The sequence below is a fragment of the Lepisosteus platostomus genome, chromosome 15 (assembly GCF_059453375.1).
Source record: "Lepisosteus platostomus isolate fLepPlt1 chromosome 15, fLepPlt1.hap1, whole genome shotgun sequence".
Classification (NCBI taxonomy): Eukaryota; Metazoa; Chordata; class Actinopteri; order Semionotiformes; family Lepisosteidae; genus Lepisosteus; species Lepisosteus platostomus.
In genome coordinates this window covers 23601776-23607560 of record NC_142625.1, presented here as the reverse complement: position 1 = coordinate 23607560, position 5785 = coordinate 23601776, and positions in this window count along the sequence as shown.

Genomic DNA, 5785 nt, shown 5'->3' with positions numbered 1-5785 from the left:
TGTGTATGCTGTTTTCTTCCATCATCTTTGCAGTGTGTATAATCAATAATTATTCAATCCAAGCTAATGTAGCAGGGGTCAGCCACTGGCCTGAGAGAGCTGAAGACAAATGCTGGGAAGTGCTTCTGTAAGCCATCGTGTTGTGGTGCTGAGAAAGTGTTTTAGTGGTAACTAGAGGCTCTTAATCTCAAATCGCAATAAGCCCTGAGGGGAACAGCAGTTTAATCTTTCTGGCATTGATTTTCATTGTTTTGTCAATTATGATGACTTAAATCCTTAATTATTTATCACTGCGCTTGAATTGGTTTTCCTGTATGTCTTCATTTAATATTGTTTCAAACACTGCAGCTCGTTAACAGGTCTCAATTTTAATGGACTTTAAATCTGCAGCCACAAGATGGCGCTCTCTTTGATAACCTTTGTATGTTGCTGTGCACAGACGTAGTTTTTAGTGGTTTGGTTTAAGCAGTCAAGATTCCAGGACTGGATTTTAGATAGCATCTGACATTGCAATCCACTGTTCCCAGGGTTTCTCTTTATGAGGGCATGAAATCGGTCAGTTTTGTACATCAAGGATGAATTTGTACCACTTTTTATGGTAGGTAGGTACATTTGAAAACAAAACCCTTTGGCAAGACCACTTTTAGTGCAGAAAGAAGTTCATTATAATTATACAGGAGTACAACTCCAGTCCCTGAGGACAAAATTTAGCGTGTTTTCCAAGTGACTCTAAATTACCAGCTGCTAAAGACCTTATTAAAATGTTAAACTGGACCAGTTAACTGATCTGAGCATCGAGTGGGAATGAAAACCGGGAGATGGCTGCCATCCTGGACTGGAGTTGTGCACCTCGGTTCATTGGCTTCTGCAGGATGAGCTACTGTCTGGCAGCCAGAGTGGGGGGTGGGGAGATTATTTTCCCTGCTTTCTTTTGTCCCAGGAATCCCAGAGGGATTGTGGCTGAATGATGCACAGACCATTCGATATCTTCTGCAGACGGAACCTCTAATCGACATTCCCCTGTACGCTGTGTGTACGTTCCCTTGTGACTTTCCGTGTCTCGGTCAATGGAGGTATATCGTGCTGGGTGGCTTCTTTCCACCTGTCCCTGCTGTATGAATGTATGGCTGGGAGATGAGGCCTTGTAGCACAACCATAACGATTATAATGTCTGTGTGCATGTACAGTAGTCAGCTGCTGGCGTTTCAGGTGGTTGCTTCTTTTTCGGGAAATGTAAGGAAAATTTCAATGTCTCTGGATTCCTGAAAGGATGGGTGGGGGGGGGGGAGGTGCCATTTTCCCTAATATTAGGTATCTGAAATTATTAGAATAAACTGGGTGACTATAAGCAAGCGTGTGAAAGGCTGTTGTACTTTTTTATACTTTATTTTAGAATAATTTTCAGACCAATCTTTACCAAGTTTATCTTCTGAGATTTAGACAAGCGGAACTGATTGCTTTGTTCTGGGTACGTGAGACCGGATTCCCCTTGTGAAGTGAGCTGCCTATTAATTCTTATTCTTCACCAGCACTGATGACCGTTGGCACTGATCTGATGAGTAAGCAAAAGGCCAACAGCAAATGAGTTCAAATCCGTCGGGCACAGAAATGACACTGAACAAACGTTTGAGACTTCTGCATTGTTGCATTGTTGAAAACTGTGTTTAAACATAAATGTGTACTTCAGATCAAACGAGAATTGTAAAAAAAAAAAAGTTGACCAGATGAATTGCCTCTTCAGTGCATTTCTTTAGTTTGAATGCTTTAGTTTAAAAGCAGTTATGCCAAATTATAATTATTAGGAATAAGGTCTTGTCTTCTATCAATGAGCACCAATTCCAATAAGCCTTGGAAAGACGTTTCTTATAAAGTTACGGTCTACAACTGTTTCCCTAATGCCTTTTTCAAGGCCAGCGATGCAGGTGTTTATGTGATGTTAGCTTGTACCGAGTGTTCCAGTGTATTCAGAGCCGAAGTTTCTGTGTGGGCGTCGATGCAGATCAATCAGTCGGCTGCTGACCTGTGATAACATCCCTGAAAATATTGAGCCCTCACATTGTACTATAACATGAGAGTAACTTCTTGATTTTTTTTTTTACCAAAAGCTTTTTGAGTATGAAAGCATTTATCCAAACATGAATGATGTTGAATTTGAATAATTTCTGCCTTATTTAAAGTGTAAAATAACATTTCAAGTTTAATAGACTTTTTAATATTTCATATGCTTAAGTTTTTCCCTTAAATATTTGGCCAGAGGTTTTTTCTTTGTCTTTCACCAACTTGTTTGCTGGCTAGCCAGGTAGATTCCTCACTGAAATGAAGAAACCAAGGTTTTGGCTGCAGAGACGTCTTCAGGTAGGTGGCATGAAATCGGTGTTGGGACCTAAAGCTTTTCACAGGTTGAAGTTTTTCAACTGCTTGAAAGTGAGCTAAAAGGTAACATCCTATCACTTTAGGGACTGTGGTCCCCATCTCCAACCTCTTCTTTGGTTCGTAAACCTGAATGCCATGATGAGACTGTTAACCCTTTGCAAACCTGTGGCAACACCATGGCAGGATGCCAACAGCCATTCTGGCACAAACTTTTTATCAGGTTTGGCGTTGGGACAGCTGTCAGCTGTGCTTGACCCCGGGCGCATATGTTTAGCGTGAGAGAGCAGTGGGAGGGAAGGGGGGGGAGGAAGGGAGATGTTTTGCAGTCACACTACTTGCACCATGTGCTACCAGGCAAATCCCATTAACTTCTTAAGCCTTTGCTTAAGCGCATAGCATGTGCACACTGCTTCAAACCTGGGTTTGCACTCGGATGAAAGGGAGGAGAAGGCTGACCTCTTGCTGATCTATAATCTTCCGTTAGTTTGCGCACCTCCAGGATTGCTCGTTCGCAAGCGTTGTGTTAGGTTGGAGGAGGGTCGTGTGCGAGCACGTTGTTTTCAAGTAGGAGCTTTTCCAAGTAGGCTTTCTTCTAAAAAAAAAAAAAACTAACAAAGTTCTAACAAAATGAGACATTTCTGTGGCTTGTCCATTGCAAATCCTTTGTTGAAAACCAGATTTCTTAAAGTGTAAGACTTGCGTGGCATTATAATTTGTAACACTTGTCTCCTGGTAGGAGTTTGAAAATCTTTCGTGTCTTCATATTTTTAATTTTAGGAGCACAGAGGTGCTCCATAAGGTAGCAGGTGTTAGTGCTTATTAGTATACAAAATATTCCATTTGAAGTCGAGATGAGACTGGTGAGCTAGAGTAGGGAAGAAAATACCACAAACAACCAGACATGGTTGTGTAAACAGTCATTTCAAAACTCGCGCACTGCCTGTCCCCAGGACACAGGACAACCCTTGGTGCTGTGATTTGATGATTCTGCAGGTTAGCCATGGCCTTATTTCTTTGGGTGACATGTCTGATTTCTAGGATTACAGGATTAATCCAGGCTAAGGTAGCTGTGCTTTCATGGCTTCCCCATACGCTGTTGTTTTGACATTTTCCCCTTGTGTGGCATCACCGTCGGGCTACCGCTTCCAGTCTGTTTCTGGCTGAGGTTCACAGTGACCACTTGCAGAATAGGAAAAACATCGTAGGGAAAAACATTTTTTACCTCTCCAGTGGATTCCATCTCCTGGGTGATTCCCCAGCAGTCAGCTTTTATAGATGCAAAAGTGGATGTCAGGCCTTGACCCCAAACTGGTGGGTTGGTCCATTGCAACCAGATTAGTACCTGTGCTGCTGATGTAAAGATGGCAAAAGAAAAAACTTGGCTGAGACAGGCTCCCTGGTCCCTGGATTCACTGCTTTGCATGCAGGAAAAGGGTTTTGTGCCACCAGCTCCCTCCTGACTCACTGCCTCACTGTAACCTACTTTTCTAATGGTGACATTAAAGTATTGCGGCATAGTGAGGATTAGTAGATGAGGAGAGTGTCTGACTAGGCTGCTTAATGGTACATTTGTCATGGTAACTCCGGCTAGTCTGTTACTGGCATTGAGTATTATCCTTCAGCTTTACAGCAGGGTTACTTTTCGGGAGAAAAAACAGTTGCTACAGGTTTATATCTAATAAAGTCTTACGCTAATGACGTTCCTGAGTTCCCACAATAATGTATTTTGTAATGTTTTAACAGCTCGTTTACTTAATCACAATCAGATGTAAGAGGGTGGCATACTGCGTAAATGTATCCATGCAGCTTTTAATTATAATCGTAAGAAATGCTCCTTTGTTAAAGAAGTGTAAAACGAGCTGTGTGATACCATAAGGAAGCTAATAGGAAGACCTCTGTTGTAAAAGTTTGTTTCTGGTCTATCCAAGGCAGTTATCTCTGTATCCACTGAGAGAGACTGTTAAGCAGGAGGAAGTGGGTAGAGCAGAAGTATTCATAAAACCCGGTTCAGTCATGTCCATAGATCTGATAATTGTGATCACCGGGGACAATTCTTTCCAGTCTGGACAGGCTGCAAGTCCTGTGCTGTCCAAGTCCTTCGGTGTTCTCTGCTTGTTGGATATCTCTGAAAAACGCGGCGTGCAGAAGGCTGGGGCTGGCTGGCCCATAAGAAGGCATTCCTGATGCTCTTCAGGCTTTCAGCTTCCGGGGCTGCGATGCAGTCCAGCCTCAGTTATGTTCTCCACCTCCTGAAATGTGCTCGTCAGCACTTTTGTTTGTTGTCGTTATCAGAATTTCAAAGGTAGCCTATTACTCAAAGTTGGGGGGGGTAAAATGCTGATGCTGAGGTTGTTTTTTTGTCTTGCCACCAATTTCCTGTTTTCCCTGGTGTTAGTGGAGGGGCTTGTGTACTTCTCCGCGCCTCTGTAGTGTGGATTTTCATGATCAGTTCCCATCTCCGCAGTATTTTTTCCAATGTTTGTCAAAGAGGAAGTGAAGAATTAATAAGTTGGGGGTGGGAAAAAGACACCTTAGTTGCTTGTATTTATTTATTCTTCCCTAACCTCATATTTACAGTGTGGATATTAACAGCTCCCATTTTGGGGTGTTTTTGTTAGGGTTGTTTTGCTGCGGATGTACTCAGAGGTGATTAACGCCTCTGTGAGTCTGAATGTGGGACGCTGCAGTATTAATAAGCTATTCAGGCTCTTTCCTGTTTCTTTTTCCCCTAATTCTTCTGACTGTGCTGTGTCCTCTTGCTGTTTCTCTGACCCCTGGCCTGTCTGGAAAGTGGCAGTGCAGTAACACTGGTATAGATCATTCTGGAGTGGAATGAGGTGGAAACACAGGTAGAAATGAAGGCTATCACTTTATGATTTAGAGACCTGACATTTTTTTTTCCGTTCACATAAGTTGACATTTTGCTTTCCGTTAAAAATACGCACTGGGAGATTCGTACACTGGTCATATGAAAAGTCATGATTTCTCGGTGGGTTTGTGAAATTGCTTCTGAAATGTTTTCAACAAATCAATTTTAAGCACTGGCTAGAGACTCCAGCCAGACTAATGAGGAGATGTACCCAATACCCTTCCTCACAAGGGACCAGGGACTGAACCAGGGGTGGATTAATTTTTAAGCGGTCGATCAGACTTATTCTGTGTGCCATTTGGAGGTGGGAGGAATGTGCAGACAGGTGGCTAAGGCTGCAGACAATCTCACAGCTGTGAGACAGAGGCTCTTGCAAGCCACTCCACTGCACCCCCCCACCTGGTGTGCACTGGCCACCTGAAGAGCACATGAGGGATGGAACTTGTTCCAACCACTTCAGATGAGCGTTTTCAGTTTCCCTTCAGCTACCTCAGACAACATGAATGCAAAGTAATTAAAAGCAACACCACCATCTGTTTACTG